Source organism: Ascaphus truei, chromosome 3, assembly GCF_040206685.1.
Source record: "Ascaphus truei isolate aAscTru1 chromosome 3, aAscTru1.hap1, whole genome shotgun sequence".
NCBI classification, from domain to species: Eukaryota; Metazoa; Chordata; class Amphibia; order Anura; family Ascaphidae; genus Ascaphus; species Ascaphus truei.
In genome coordinates, this window is record NC_134485.1 from 395,277,220 (window position 1) to 395,294,340 (window position 17,121).

Consider the following 17,121-nt stretch of genomic DNA (forward strand, 5'->3'; position numbering starts at 1 on the left):
CCACCCCTCCTCATACCTTCCCCACCCCTCCTCATACCTTCCCCACCCCTCCTCATACCTTCCCCTCCCCTCATACCTTCCCCTCCCCTCTTCATACATTCCCCTCCACTCATCATACCTTCCCCACCTCTCCTCATACCTTCCCCACCCCTCCTCATACCTTCCCCACCCCTCCTCATACCTTCCCCTCCCCTTCTCATACCTTCCCCTCCCCTCATACCTTCCCCTCCCCTCCTCATACCTTCCCCTCACCTCCTCATACCTTCCCCTCAGCTCCTCATACCTTCCCCTCAGCTCCTCATACTTTCCCCTCAGTTCCTCATATCTCCCCCTCCTCATGTCTCCCCCTCCTCATACCTTCCCCCTCAGCTCCTCATATCTCCCCCTCCTCATACCTTTCCCTCAGCTCCTCATATCTCCCCCTCATACCTTCCCCTCAGCTCCTCATACCTTCCCCACCCCTCCTCATACCTTCCCCCCCCCTCCTCATACCTTCCCCACCCCTCCTCATACCTTCCCCTCCCCCTCCTCATTCCTTCCACTCCCCTCCTCAGACCTTCTCCCCTCCTCATATCTTCTCCCCTCCCCTCCTCATACCTTCCCCTCCTCATACCTTTCCCTCAGCTCCTCATATCTCCCCCTCCTCATACCTTCCCCTCAGCTCCTCATATATCCCCCTCCTCATACCTTCCCTTCAGCTCCTCATATCTCCCCCTCCTCATACCTTCCCCTCAGATCTCCTCCTCATACCTTCCCCTCAGCTCCTCATATCTCCCCCTCCTCATACCTTCCCCTCAGCTCCTCAGATCTCCTCATACCTTCCCCTCAGCTCCTCAGATCTGCTCCTCATACCTATCCCTCAGCTCCTCAGATCTCCTCCTCATACCTTCCCCTCAGCTCCTCCTATGACACACACACAGACAGATAAATTACCTGCAATTCTGATGCGTTCATTGGACCTCGGGCCCACTCCGAAAGTTGCTGAGCCTGCGAGACCTCTGGAACATCCTAACGTAGCTGTGCTCGTCTCCCCCATGTTAACAGCCCTTGTGCACCGTCTAAAGAAGTTTGTTATGTCCGGTTTCATGGTCTCCTTTCTTTTGCCCCTTCCTCTTGAGGGCATTTATATGAGGCAAGAGCTCTCCTACAAGTGTTGCAGGGGTCCAGTATGCGGATCAAGCCATTTTAAGACATTTAAAAAAAAAAAAACATTTTATCCAGCTGTAAACGGAGCTGTACTAATCAGCTTCCTCCATGATTCGCACTGCGCATGCGCCATTGATTAATGTATTTTTTAAATTAAAGCTGAATATTGATTGCCAATGTGGGTATCTAGGCTCTACATTGAGAGGATCTAGAAATCCACAGTGACAATCAAGCGTTTTATGTTTCAAATGTATTTTATTGTTTTGGTAATTACTGTATGTGCATTTTATTTTGGTTAATGCCCCAAAACACTATTACCCACATTTGGCTAATGAGGTAATAGGTACATGCTTCAGTATGGGGTGCTGGTATCTTGAGGCTGTTTAAATGTCCTGGTCATGTGGGCTGTGACTGAGATTTAAACTTGCAGGAGATACCGGCACCCGATACAGAGGCATGTACCTCGGGAAGCAGGGGGTCCCCGGACCTTAAATGAATGCGATTCAGGTCCAGAGACCCCCTGCTTCAATCCTACATGCTAAAATAAAAATATTGTGATCTGCTGTAAGAGCTGTGTGTGGAGACACAGAGAGAGGGGCAGCTTCTCTCTGCGCAGCTCCTACAGACAGGTGGCGACCCAGTAGGATTAACGCTGCAAGAGTCCCATTCTGAAGCAGGGACCCCCACTGCATTAATCCTCCTGGGAAATTCCGTCTGTGCTGGGCCATGGGAGCGCTTGGCCACGATAATGGCCCACAGCAGTCCACATTGTCATATTCTCTAGCCTGCTGTACCCATGCTTGGCCACCGGGACTGCTGCCACTCTCAATGTCTTGTTCTAGCCTGCAGTACCTATACTTGTCCACCGGGGTTGCTGCTGCTAAACTAAGGAACATTCCAGACTCTGATACCTGACACCTCTGCACCTGTGCTCCACCTCTCAGCCTGCATATATAAACCTCCCTTTCCTGTTCCTCCCATGCCTGTTTATACTGGTTCTTAGCTCCTGCAAGGTTCCTGTGTTTACTGCTGTGCTAGCTATTGCTATCATCCTGTTCCAGTCTCCTTGTTGCCGATCTCTGCTTGTGTCCCCTACTACGCTCCCTGCTGTTCCTGCCACTGGGATCCACTTCAGCCGAAGTCCAATCCCTGACAGAATAAACAGGCCCTAACATGGATTCCGCCGGAACAGACCTGGCCCAGGCTCGGACACTCCAGGACTTACAATGTATCATGGTTGGTTTCCAAGAACAACAAGGACACCTTATCAAATATCTTGGTCACGTGGAAGAACAGGATACCCTCCGGAAAGAACGGGATGCCCGCTGGGAAGAATGTGTCGTCCACCCGGAAGGATGTGCCCTCCGCTCAGAGGAACGAGCTGCCGCTGCAGAAGCTGAAAACCGTGAACTACGTGCAGCCTTAATCACCGCATCTGTTGAAAAGACTGTGACTGTGCAAACCGCGCCCCGTGTAACCCTTCTGGAAAAATTTGGAGGAAAAAAACAATCTTTTCGGGATTTCCTTAATCAATGCAGACATGTGTTCAAGCTTCAGCCTACCATCTATAATACCAACGAAGCCAAGGTTGGACTGATCATAACCCTGCTCAAGGATGAGGCCCTTGCTTGGGTCTCCCCTATGTTAGAACAGGATAGCCCACTACTAAGGGACCTAGAGGAGTTAATCGAAGCCATGAGTCTTATTTTTGATGACCCAAATCGTAGTGCAACCGCTGAGGCAACTCTGAACAATCTTCGTCAAGGAAGACACTCGGCAGCTGAGTACGCCACTGAATTCCGCAGATGGGTTAACGATACTGAGTGGAATGAGGCCGCGCAGAAATACCATTTTCGGCAGGGTCTCTCGGAGCAAGTTAAAGATGAACTAGCCCGGGTGGAGACCCCAGAGAGATTTCAGAACTTTGTCCGTTTATGCATCCAAATTGATCGGAGGCTTACGGAAAGACGATTGGAGAGACAGGGGTTCATGCCAAGCAACCCCGGGTTTAGAGATGTCAGTACCCCAAGACGTTCCGGGGAGACTGAGGAGGAGCCGATGCAAGTAAATACTCTGCGGGGACCCATCTCAACCGGGGAAAGGAATAGACGCCGAACAGAAGATCTCTGTTTATATTGCGGAAACGATGGGTTGCTGATTGCCCAAACAAGTCCAGGCAGTCTTCTTTCCAGAGCCCTAGAAGAAATCAGCTGCACGATATCTCAAAAACTGTTCTCTCTGCTTCTCAATGGAAAGATAACCCTCCTTCGCTACACCCTCACCTCCTGGTTCCTATTATAATCGAGGAAGGAACACATAGTTTTTCAACCACAGTAATGGTCGACTCAGGGGCGGCAGGGAATTTTATGGACATAGAATTCGCCAAAGAACAATTCGGTATCATTTGTAGCCAAGGAATCGCCAAAAAGGATGGAAGTCGTTGACGGTTCTCCCTTGAGCTCTGGACCTGTTACCCATGAAACAAGTAACTTAACACTAATCATGGAGCCCAATCACCAGGAGAAGATTTCATTTGGTCTCATTCCATCACCTTTGTTTCCAGTGATTCTGGGAATTCCATGGCTCATGATCCATAACCCACTAATTGACTGGAAGACAAAGACCCTCACTTTTCCCTCGGAGCACTGTCAGCTAGCCTGTCTACCTAAAACCCCTATACCTGAGTGTGTAGGAATACATAAGATTTCCTCGTCTCAAGAAAATCTTCTGCTGGCTCCATACTCTGAGTTTTTAGATGTGTGTGACAAGAAGAATGCGGATACGCTTCTCCCACATCGCTCTTATGACTGTCCCATTGAATTATTACCGGGTGCTGCCATTCCGTTTGGAAGAATCTATTCCCTCTCAGAACTGGAATTGAAGGTCCTCAATGACTACCTACAGGAGAACCTGTCAAAGGGTTTTATCCGACCCTCTACTTCTCCAGCAGGCGCTGCGCTCTTCTTCGTGGGAAAGAAAGACGGTTCTCTATGCCCCTGCATTGACTATCGGGAACTAAATAAGATTACGGTGAAGAACAGGTACCCATTACCTCTGATTCCTGAACTATTGGAAAGAATTCGGTCAGCCAAAATCTTTACCAAATTAGATCTCAGAGGAGCGTATAATTTGGTCCGCATTCGACACGGTGACGAATGGAAAACAGCCTTCCGAACCCGTTATGGGCACTATGAATATCTGGTGATGCCTTTTGGACTCTGTAATGCCCCTGCTACCTTCCAGCATTTGGCATGCTTGGCCACCGGGACTGCTGCCACTCTCAATGTCTTGTTCTAGTCTGCAGTACCTATACTTGTCCACCGGGATTGCTGCTGCTAAACTAAGGAACATTCCAGACTCTGACTCCTGACACCTCTGCACCTGTGCTCCACCTCTCAGCCTGCATATATAACCCTCCCTTTCCTGTTCCTCCCTTGCCTGTTTATACTGGTTCTTAGCTCCTGCAAGGTTCCTGTGTTTACTGCTGTGCTAGCTATTGCTATCATCCTGTTCCAGTCTCCTCGTTGCCGATCTCTGCTTGTGACCCCTACTACGCTCCCTGCTGTTCCTGCCACTGGGATCCACTTCAGCCGAAGTCCAATCCCTGACACACATGCTCCAAGTATCGTGCCACATCTGTACCTTACACAATTTAGTGTCATCAGCAAATATGGAGACTTTGTGCTCTATGCCAACTTTAAGGTAATTAATAAACACGTTAAAAAACAGTTGTACCGATCATTGAGGTACTCCACGCACAACTTTAGCCCAACCGGAAAAGGTTCCATTTATAACAACTCTTGGTTGTCTATCCTTCATTGAGTGTTCAATCCAGGTGCAAATATTTTTACATAGACCAATTTACTTTATTTTCTACACTCACCTCTTGTGTGGAACCGTATCAAAAGATTTTGCAAAATATAAATAGACCACATCAACTGAATTACCATGGTCTAAATTCCTACTTACCTCCTCAATGAAACTAATAATGCTAGTTTGGCATGACCTATCCTTCATAAATCCATGCTGACTTTGTCTAATTATTTTGTTATCCATTAGGTATTCCTGAATATTATGCCATAATAAACCTTCAAGTAGCTTTCCCACTATTGATGTCAGGTTTACAGGTATGTAATTCCTGGGTTGAGCTTCCTTTTTAAATATAGGCACCACATCTGCTTTACGCCAGTGTTTTGGTACTGAGCCTCTGCAAATGGAGTCTTTGAATCTAATATATCATTGGCTATTACTGTATTTAGCTCCTTATGAACTCCTGAGTGAATGCATCGGGGCCAGGTACTTTATTTACTTTTATTTTATCAATCTGAAAGGGTCCTATATTCTAATTTCTAATATTTTTATTATTAAGGTACATAAATAAAATTTTAGGGTGGATTACACTTTATATTGCAAGCCTTTTCTCGTTTTCAATTTCTGCTAATCTTATTGCCCTTTTGCAACTTTTGTTACATTCCTTAAAATTCTGATATGGTGCCTCTATCCCTTCTGACTTTAAGAATCTAAATGACTGCCTTTTCCTTTCCATTTCCTCCCATCCTGTTTATTTAGCCACAGTGGTTTAGACTTTTTTCTTTTAGATTTATTACCAAGTGTTTATTCTTCTACCATTCTGAAAGCACCCACATTAGACAACAATGCCCAAATGGCCCTAGTAAATGATATTTGAGTGTTCTGGGTAGAACTCCAATTTCATAGATTGCCTATACACTAAAAGTGGGACACTATGGTTAGTTGTGTGTGTGTGTGTGTGTGTGTGTATCAGGGGTTGATGGGAGAGGAAGGAGGCACTGAAAGACTAGAAGCAGTTACTAGAGAACTGTAAGAGACCATAAGACTCTTTGGGGACTGGAGGAACTGGAGAAGGCATTCTGGGAGACCCTGAGGGACTGGAAGGGGATACTGGCATTGTAAGGTACCGAAGGACTGTGAAGGGGAAAGACTAAGTGGGTGGGTGACCCTGAAGTGGCTGTGGGAAACATTAAAAGATTTTAGGAGATACTTAAGAAGTGGTGTGTATATTTTGTGTGTGGGGGGAGGGGGTAAGTGGGAGATTGAAAGGAGGTTCTACTTGATACACTACGGTGGATTCTACTGAACAGAAGGGCATTTTTGGTGCTTGGTTGAGACTCTGAGGATGCCTGTGGAATGCAACACATCCGTAGGCAATGTAGTATTGCATTATCAGCAAAAAAAGGCATTAAAAGGAATAACTAGGCCATTAAGTCCGTTCCTTCATAGTGTGATTTTTATATCCTTTGAATTTGATTACATCAGCGATTGTTAAATAAGTATTTACTGCAAATATAGTCATTTAAAAGTTGTGTTTGTCTGTAGTTGGATTCCTATTGTTAGATGTTGATACATTGCAGTCTTGCTGGCTGGCTGTTATGTGGCAGCAGGCAAACTTGCTTGGGTAAGATGAGCTGTATGGTGAGTTCTTTATGTTCAAAGACTGGCAGTCAGCAACACTGCAGCATCAATATTCAGCATGTGGCAGAAAGCATTCAATGGAAGGCTAAATTAATAATAAACGAGAACACTGATTGCACACACGCCTGCAGATGTGACCTGCTGAAGAACATACACATCATTAAATATGATATGGGCAACTAGAAATAAGGCCAGTGTTTAGTTATAACCATCACTGTTTGACAGTAACCAAATTTGATAAACGGATATCATTGTACTTATTTTGTCCTTGATCAAGCAAAGCAGTCACAAAGAACCAATAATAGTTTCTAATGACAAATGCATTCAAGCGCTGAATTAAATATATTATGTTATGTCACACAACACCAACTGTGAACACTGACTGTTGTTTACTTTTCTTGAGTTTTGTAGTAATTAATACTTTTACTAGCATCATTATCCACAAACCCTAATTTGTCATAGCAAAGGCACTGCCAGCACTCCATACTCCAATTTCAATATATATTTTCCCTACAATTTTTAGAAGATAATTTTCTTTAGGTTTATAATCTCATGTGGTCTCTTGGTTATTTTTTAGAATGCTTTAGAATTATTATTTGTGTTAGAAGAAGCTTGTGGAAAAAGTTTGTGCAGAATTCCGCAATTAACCCAGTCTGTGACTAATTTGTAATTGTAATTCTTGTATAAGAAAAATAGAATGCCAAAAAACTGGACACAATGGTGAAAGATGTGACACCTCCACCGACTTTGAGTGTATGTTATTTATAAATGACAGTTATGTTATTTTTTTCTAAATTTCACTTCGTGTGCACCAATTTGCACCATTTCATACTATATATATTTTTTTACAAAACAATGTGAAATGGTGCAAACTTGGAATTAAATGAAAAAAAAAAATAAGACATAACGGTCAGATAAATGATAAATACTGTAACATACCTGCAGTCATATACAGATGCAGCGGCCGTTATTGGATCATTTCACGGGTTGTATTCCTTTGGACACCCCATGTTGGTTCGAGATTTCTTGAAAATTTTCCGCGTTAAGACGCGAGTTTACTAGTGTTTTGATCCAGTGCACAAAATTGCATTTTAGCGCTGTCTGCAATACCATCGAGAAACTCAAGTGGGCGATCGCGAGTTGTCTTAAAAAAAACTGTAATTGCAATTCAACCTGTCTTTTATTCACGTACAGTACTTCAAGTGTGTGTGTGTGTAATTGTAATATGAAGATTAAAAATATGAGTTCATATAAAGTACATGGGAAAGAAGTTCTTTCTGAGGCTCCTTAGCTTTTAGCCATACAAAAATTCTCGAACTGCACAAGATTTAAAATATGAACACACACAACAAAAAGTATTTATAACGAATTAAATGTTTTATTTGTACAGGATAATAAAGTTAAAACGAATAATAAAAAAATACAACTTGGAACCTTGTTGAAATGCATATGCGTGTCATCACATTTCTGTGCATGCGTGTAATTGGTGGGGACAACGAACAGAAACAGTAGGAGGGCATTCAGGTAAGTGTGTCTGCAGGGGGCCAAGCTTTATGTATCTTGTATAGTATTAGCCATGGTGCTACCCATATGCTTCTTTAAGCAAGTGTGTCTTAAGGTGGGTCTTAAAGGTGGATAGAGAGGGTGCTAGTCGGGTATTGAGGGGAAGGGCATTCCAGAGGTGTGGGGCAGTCAGTGAGAAGGGTTTAAGGTGGGAGAGGGCTTTAGATACAAAGGGGGTAGAGAGAAGACATCCTTGAGCAGAACGCAAGAGTCAGGATGGTGCATAGCGAGAAATTAGGGCTGAGATGTAAGTAGGAGCAGAAGAGTGTAAAGCTTTAAAAGTGAAGAGGAGAATTGAGTGTGTGATGCGCTTGCCGGACGCCCCTGCACCCCTCTGCTGCGCTATCGGAGGTAAGGAGACCAAACTGGGGACCCAGGCTATCTATCTATCTTATGTATGTATGTATGTCTTTATTTATATAGCGCCATTAGTGTACATTGCTATTCTGGAAGCCAGAGGGTCACGTGGTGATGACTTAGCTCAGATAGTGTCAACTCGCCCTCTTTTCCAAGCACAACAAGGTCTGTTTCTTTTCTTACTTTATTTTGGAGAAAGTAGGTGTAGCCCCGAGGTAAAAATTCATTTGCTGGCCCCCCTCCGCGAGTGCCGTGTGGTAGCGGGTGCCGCCGGAGGCTGCGAGGGACCCGCCGGCACTTCGCGAGGGTGGGGGCCAGTGCAGGGAGTAGCGCGTTGCCCTGCGGTGAAGGCCGGTTGCCGGGGACGCGATCGGGCCGTCGCTAAGGCCGCGATCGCGTTGCCACCGGCCCGGCGGCTTGTGAAGAGGGCGCCGCCATTGCAGAGAGTCTCGCGCATGCGCAGTAGGCAGAAAGTGCAGGGAAGGCCCCAGAGAGATCGCGCGAGACTAGGGAAGTGTAGGAAAGGGTTGTGGCGGCCATTGGTAGTTCGCGCATGCGCAAGGCAAGTGCGCACGCGGCCCCAGTACTCAGGCAGCCCCCTGGGAACTACAATTCCCAGGAGGCATAGGGAGACAGGCACCAGGTGCCTGATAGTGGCCAATAGGGCTGGAGGAAGCTCAGCCCGGGAAAAGAGATACATTTCCCGGGCTTTGCATGAGTCAGTCAGGCAGAGGCAGAGGAAGGAGAAGGAAGGGTGCAGGGAGCGAGTGGCTCCTGTACTAGGTAAGGGTTCTCCTTAGGTCCACAGGCAGGCCCCAATTCCCGGTAAGGGCAGGGGGTAACTGAAAAGGGACGGCCCTAGATAGGGAAGGTCACCCTTAGGTGCGGAAGGTGCAGTTTGGCAGTGCCACAGCGGATAGGGCTGTGCGCACTGGCAAATAGGCACAGCGTGCGAGCAGTGGATTAATTGCTGCGGGTTCCAGTATATGGTGTGTGTTATGTTAGCTGTGTGTGTGTCGCTGCATGTGCTGGGCGCAGTGTGTGCAGCGTGTGTGAGTACCTGCAGGTTGACGTGAGAGCGGTGTGTCTGCTGCAGGTGCTTTAGGAGTATCTAGTGGTTAGTAGGTTACAGATAGGACTGGGTAGCTAGGGGAGGGGGGCAGGTTATTACTCCGCAGGCCCTAGGATATTTCCCCCAAGCCACCCCAGGTTGCGGTTCATCAGGGACAGGCCCTAGGTTAGGGTTCCTGTCACTTTAGGGTTAGTTAGGGATAGACAGGGATAGCGGCGGTTGCTGTTCCCGTGATTCGGTTGCTGTTACCGTGAGACGGTTGTGTTCCCGTGAAGCGGTGGGACCCTCGTTGGGGTCCTGGAGAAGTACCTGGATAGGATCAGACGGATACATCGCACGTCTGACCCTTTGAGAAGAGTGTGGCAGGCCCGAGCATCGGAGTGCTCGGAAGGTATTTCCACATAAGTGCACCAACAGGCCTAATAGATAATTTAGTGACTGCGCAGTCACCCACGAGCTCGGTAGGAGTACGGGACATTGGGTGTGGGGGATCACAGGACACTGGGTGGGAACACCAGACATTGGGCTGAGGTGATATGGTTAAGGTGATGCGGATAGAGCATGATGTTATGTAATGTGTTATAAGTGTGTTCAGTAAAGTGTTAGTATTATATATGTGTGTTATTGTATTTCTTACCCAGGGCTATCTTTCATAACGGGGATCCTGGGTAAGTGGAGGCGCTGCACCAGGTAAATGGTAAGGGTTTCCCCAGGCTCCCAGCTAGCGGAGGCTCAGATCTCCTGGAGCCACAGGTGTGATACAGTTACCAGTAGTCCCTTAGAAGAGGTGTGCCGCAAGGAAAGGGACCGGTTAGACCACAAGGGGCCAATGTGAGATTGGGTGGGTCAGGCCGGTTCACAAAAAGGGCTACATAGGTAAATACAGTTTCTTGTGTAGAGGTGTAGGTCTAAATCTCTGTGTATGCTTAGTAGTAAAGGGAGGTGAAAAGATAATCCTGCAGCACCATTACAGGGGTTACAGCGAGGTACTCACGAGTCCAGAGGAATGGTGGAAAGGAAGAAGCAATGTATGCTGGGTGGTAAGATAGTCTGGGGACAGACCATCTGTAGGCAGAGCAGAGGGGGAGAAAGCAGACTAGCCCATTAGAGAGAGGCTGAGGCTGCCATGGCAACTCACAGGAGTGTCTGGGGAAGCTACAACATGTAGCAATAATGTTACATCTTTAATGCAGCAAGCTGCTGGGAGAGGGGAAATGGCACTGCATTTACCACACAAGCACTATGTTTGTGTGCAGCACCAAACACATACAGCTGGCATTAAGAAAGCTGACAAGCAGGGCTACAAGAAAAAGGGGGGGGGGGGTGAAACAGAAGTGCGGACAGGGGTATACCTGTTCCATGACAATTGCGCTTCACATTAGTAATAGACATGTGACAATCATTTAAATAACAGATCATGGGAATAAGTGCTTCAAACATAAAAGTAACATTTCGCAACAGGAGTCCCTGCTCCGGGAAGCTTACAATCTAATTGGTGGGGAAAACGAACAGAAACAGTAGGAGGGCATTCAGGTAAGTGCATGTGCAGGGGGCCAAGCTTTCTGTATCTTGTATAGTATTAGCCATGGTGCTACTCATATGCTTCTTTAAGCAAATGTGTCTTAAGGTGGGTCTTAAAGGTGGATAGAGAGGGTGCTAGTCGGGTATTGAGGGTAAGGGCATTCCAGAGGTGTGTGGCAGTCAGTGAGAAGGGTTTAAGGTGGGAGAGGGCTTTAGATACAAAGGGGGTAGAGAGAAGACATCCTTGAGCAGAACGCAAGTGTCAGGATGGTGCATAGCGAGAAATTAGGGCTGAGATGTAAGTAGGAGCAGAAGAGTGTAAAGCTTTAAAAGTGAAGAGGAGAATTGAGTGCGTGATGCGTGATTATCTATCTATCTATATTGTATTGTTTTGTCCGCACAAGTTCAGAAAATGTGAAAGCACCATGTAATTGTCATGGGAGGCCAGGCTAAATACACCTTTACACCAGGATCTTATCATTGAGCAAAGCCAATAAGTAAAATAAATTGTAATTTATTGCATAGAAACTGGCAAACGCACATTGAATTACAATAGACAGAAAAAGATACACTTACTGAGGTCTGGGGTTGACAAACTGACTTTCCTAGTTGAAATAAAGTCTTTAAAACAGTCCAGTGCTGAAGTGGGGACAGAAAACATTCCGGTTTTAAAAGTCCTGCAGCCTTTCTCCTTGCAATCGCAGCAAGGTGTCTCTGGGCCCAGTCCAACCCATGCTTGACCTTATGGCAAATTGGACTTCTGGAATCACTTGGGAACACATGGAACACTCAAGAAAGAACAACAGCAGAGAGAGTTCTGGGAGGGCGACGAGTTGTTTTATAAACTTCGGGACAGGCTGTACCACCGCTTGCCCTCCAACCAGTGGCTTGGGAATTTAAACTCCAACCACTCACACACTTTGCCAGGTTTGTGAAAGCTGGCACCTATGGCTTCAGAACAGTGAGAGAGCATGTGCACTAACCGCCATGTTTGCTCATTCACTATTCCAAACCCCCCACCGGCTCAATGCCACTAAGTCTGGGGTAGGCCACAGGGACCCTTTGAACTAAGGATATCGGTGCTCCAGTTAGCCCTCCTTGCTAACAAAAGGGTTCACACCTCTGGGATCTCTGAGGCTTTCAAGTCCTGGCTTCCTTACAGATGCATAGGCACCAAGCCTGGTAGCCATGACTTTGAAATCCCACAGTTCATTTACAGGTTATCAATATATATACACATTAAACTATACCAATTTAATAAAATATATTGTGTCCTGTCTTCTGTGTGCTAAACGTTATGAGTTCCTATTCTGGTGTTATGAATGGAATGAGTGTCTATTCCCTACAAATCACTAGCCTCATTCCTGGCACACATGAGAAAAATACTTTTCAACTTTTAGACACTTTAAAACCCTGCTCAGCTTTATAAACTAGCTGGAGCAGCCCCTGAACCCCTAAACTAGGTTCAATATACCTGAGCATGTATGTGGGTACCTCTGCTATACTGGGGAGCCCCTGCTATACTAAGGACTCTGTGTATACCTGCCGATATATTTTAACCTCTTCATACCCATTTACCTTGTCTGGAAGATGCTACAGCAGGGACTCTTTCGGTGAGTTGTAAGAACGTTTCCAGGGTCCGAGGTTGGCGGAGTAATGCACTTAGCTGTATCCAAAGATCTCACTCAATTTCCGGATACAACTTTTGGGGTATCCCCTAACTCCGGAACCCCGCTACATAGACACATTCTGCAAAGACTTTCTCCAACAAACCCACCCTGAAACTTACAGCCTAGAAATCTCCCGATCCCAGCATCCCAGTAAAGGCAAAAATCACATCATTCTTTAATGTCGCAAAATCAGTATAGAGTTGCAGTAATATATTTTTGACATCTAGGTCCCAGAGCTGACACTATAAGACCCTAACACACGGGTCAGGGTTAACCACGTGGGATTGATCTTTATTATAAGCCTGGTTAACCCCTTCACCGTCACAGTAATATATTATTTTACTGTCTGAACAATTTGTGTAGTGAGTAGTTATAATTAGTCATTTGTACTTCATGTACAACATTTAATCAATAGTATTACACTATTACAAATGCTACTTTTGCATGTATTTGTAAAATTGAGATTTCATATTAATATGTACCATGCTACAAAATGTTGGCACTTTACAAACAATAATAATCGTAATTATGCATATACATAACTTATCACTTGTACTTCTAGCTTGAACCACTAGATGCTGCTTAAACATCATATTTAGTGAGTGTGGTGAAAGCGACAGCTGCTAAAAATTAAGCTTTTGCTTTTTGAACACTGAATTGCTTACTGCACTGTTATCTGAATTATGGACAGAAACAAATATTTACATACAAACAAGTTGCTTTTGTATCTGAGCCATTTGTAATATAACTCAAAGATAAGGATTGTTGTGCTTCTTATACTGTGGGATACTCATTTTAAAACTGTCCAAAATGTTTTTTAAAAGAACCTTATAAGAGGATGTTGAGAGCTGAATTTGATGTAAGTGTAACCAGGTTTCCCCTGGTCCCCCGGTCCCTCTGCTCCTTCCCCCTCTTACCTCCGGTGCAGGGAGGTTAGTGCAGGGAGAGCGGGTCGCCGGGCACCCACAGCGACTGCCACTGCAGGGCGCCGCCATGTCTGGGAGGTTCGCGCATGTGCAGTGGCTCAGTAGTTGGTGCACCTCGCGCATACACAGTAGCTTTAAGTTTCCTACAAAATGTCTGCCCTTTAAAATTACTTCCAAATGTTTCTTTTCACCCCACTTAACAAGCTGACAAGCATTGAATAAATGGCTCCTGAACGTTAAAACCTCTCTGGAAATACATCTCTCCTTTTTCTCTCCACTCTAAATTGAAGGGAGTATAAAATCAAAGATTTGCTTACTTCTCCTAATAGTTTGGTTAGTCCTTCTAATGCTTACATTGGGCCAAATAAGTCTAAAATAAAATAAAGTGGAATTTCCCAAATTCACGTTGCAAGTATCGTTCAGTTTTAAATTGTACTATAGAAAATACATTATTCTGTAGAATTTCAAAATGTATGTGCACAACAATATCACTTTATAGAAGCTCCCCTTTTGAGTCGATATTGAAATAAAGAGAAGTTTATTTATAAAAATGTTTTACCAGGAAGTAATACATTGAGTTACCTCTCGTTTTCAAGTATGTCTTGGAGTTATTGTACTTACCCCATACTGTAGATGAAGAATACCCCTTTTTTGTTTTTAAATATTTGTTTATTCGTGTATGTTTCCATTAGGCCTTTTTTTCCTCTCTTTATTGTTTTACATATTTTGAAACAAAGGTTTTTCATGGTAATTTGGTTCAGATTGTGTGGGAATATAAAGATATGGGTGTTACCCTCTCCTAAAGGGTTACTAGTATTATTGACATGTGTAAGGCCCCACCCTGTTTATGACATCACGGATATAGTATGTAACGCTTGTTCGTCTCTGGTCTGACCCACCCAATCTTACATTAGCCCCTGTGGTCTATCCAGCCCCGTTACATGTCGGTGTATGGTGGTGCACCTGTAGGCAACAGGACTCCTGAGTCTCCCGCATGATGGTATTCGGGGATGTCAAGCCAGACAGGTATCTGAGGTAGTGGGTGCGAGTCCTACTTACATCACGTGCAGCGCCTTCACCTCATCAGGATCTATGCGTATGCAGGTAGATGGTCCTGATGAGGAACTCCTTCTTGGTGGTGAGGGCCCCAGGAGAGTAATTGCAGACTCACACCATGGGGTTCTCGTTAAACAAGCCATATTTATTGTGCGTGGTGATAAGGGCCAGCTGCCCCTCACAGTCCTTGTCTCAGCCGTACATTGTTCCGTGATTCCCTTTAAAAGGTACGCCCTCCCAATGGAGTGGGATTCCCTCTCCCCGTAGGGAGATAACCCATGTGCCAGGTCCCTGGACACAGTTGGCTTTCTCTGGCTGGATATAGAAGGGTGCCACTAGTTACTGCACTAGTGGGCACCTTTGAACTTGCTGCTTCACCTTGTAACATCAACCCGCAGCAACCACACTAACTTTAGGCAGTGCAGTGCCTTATATACCTGAGGAAGCAGGCACATCTCTGATGTCACTAGCTAGGGACTCAGCGCATGTAGGCACTCCCATCCATACATAGGGCACCTCACCAGGGTGTGAGGGCAAACCTCCATGATTACTGCTGGCATTCCTGTAACTTACCAGGTTTTACTGCCAGCAGGAGAGATGATTGTAGACATTGTTATGCATGGCTACAAGTATATAAGGGAAGGGGAAGTTTCGAGAAAGTTAAGTTCCTGGAGATCAAGAGGAGAGGAGTCTTGGGGACAGTAGATAAGTATTTATATAAAGTAATAACATAGACCAGGCCCTTGTGTTTATTATGTTGTAGACAGGGACAGTACCCCTTAAGTTATGATCCCTAAAATAAGGAATGGAGTCCTGAATAGTTAATGAAAAGGAATATGGCACTCCACAGAGGTCCTCAGGAAAGAGGGCTCCTGGGTGCCGGCGGATCAGCATTAACCGCAGATTCCTCTTCAGTCTTTATGGAAGTGGCAGTTCCCAAACAGGCAAAAGGTATTGTGCCAAGTAAGGAAGACCCACCAGGATTCCCTTAGGGGTCCAGAGTTATCGGATTATTACTGATATTGGTTCCGAAGCAACAAGGGGGGCCGGATCCTACATCTTCGTAGAGCAACCAAGTAACTGAACTTCCATTCAAGTGTTAAGAGTGGGCACTAATGGGAGAAACATATTCATGTCTGTCTGATATAAAATACAATGCAATGTTGTTAAAATGTGTATAAGCGGTACCTGTGCTTGGGCCCAGACACTCTGACTCTCCAGGCCCAGAACAGCAGTTCTGGCTGTCCCATCCTGTCGGCCGCCCTGCACACCAACGTAATCTCCCTGGAAGCCGGGCAGAGAAGGGTTACATGGGGTATTATTGCTAGAAAGAAGCAGTCTTACATAGGATCGAATCTAATTACAAGGATATGTTTAATGGCTTAAACAAGGGGGTTGTCTTTAAAAGAAGCAACAAAACAAACATTTGTATTTCAACTATTTGTGAAAGTACAGGTGAGGGGAATTTTCAATCGTGTTGGCCTTATACCTCAATAATAAAGTAATCTGGTTTTGGTCAAGTGATCAATTTACGGTGTATAAAAAAAAAGATCTGAAAGATAATGCATTAAAATGAACTTTATTACAATGGGTGCAATGCAAACATACTGTAGTCAGCATCAATTCTAACAAAAATAAAAATACTTGTCCGTTTTTTTATTTTTTAAAAGGCTTCAATCACCTAATACTAACCTAATAAAAATGTTATCCTCACTAGTTCAATCTGGTCCTATATGGAACTTTGTCTTTAAATCTTATTCTATTGAATTCCCTTGAGTAATATTATAGAGAAATCATATATTCTATTTCCTACCCTCCTTTCAAGACTTCACTAGTACAAAACAGAACTAGAGATAGTTAAACGAATAGCAGCAGCAGTGATCTTTTAAACCTCTATAGATCACCACTATTCTCACAAAACACATTAGTCCACTGAAAATGGAAATACAGAATCAATGTATAAAAATAGTTTATTATACAGGGATTTTTATTGAGAAATAATTCAGCTTTAAATAGAATTTAGAGAGATGTGGTATATGTGGTGCTCAGAATCAAACCGGTAACTTCATATAACATATTTGTAATTAAGACCATAAGCTTGGTGGTCTGACGATGACGGAGTGCCCCTCAATAAAGCAATGAATGCGTAATAACTGTAGGGGAAGTGACAAGTGGAGTCAGTTGGGACAGCCACCGTGATGTACACAATAATCACCCTAACAGTATAATGAAGAAGGAACTATGTCCATTGAGTAGCAGGATTTAGATAAGGCACATTGGCACTTTACCTGCTCATCCAGGGGGCACTCTCAGGATCAGTAGCGTGCAATCCATCAGGTGAGAAGTCCAGGAGGGTAGT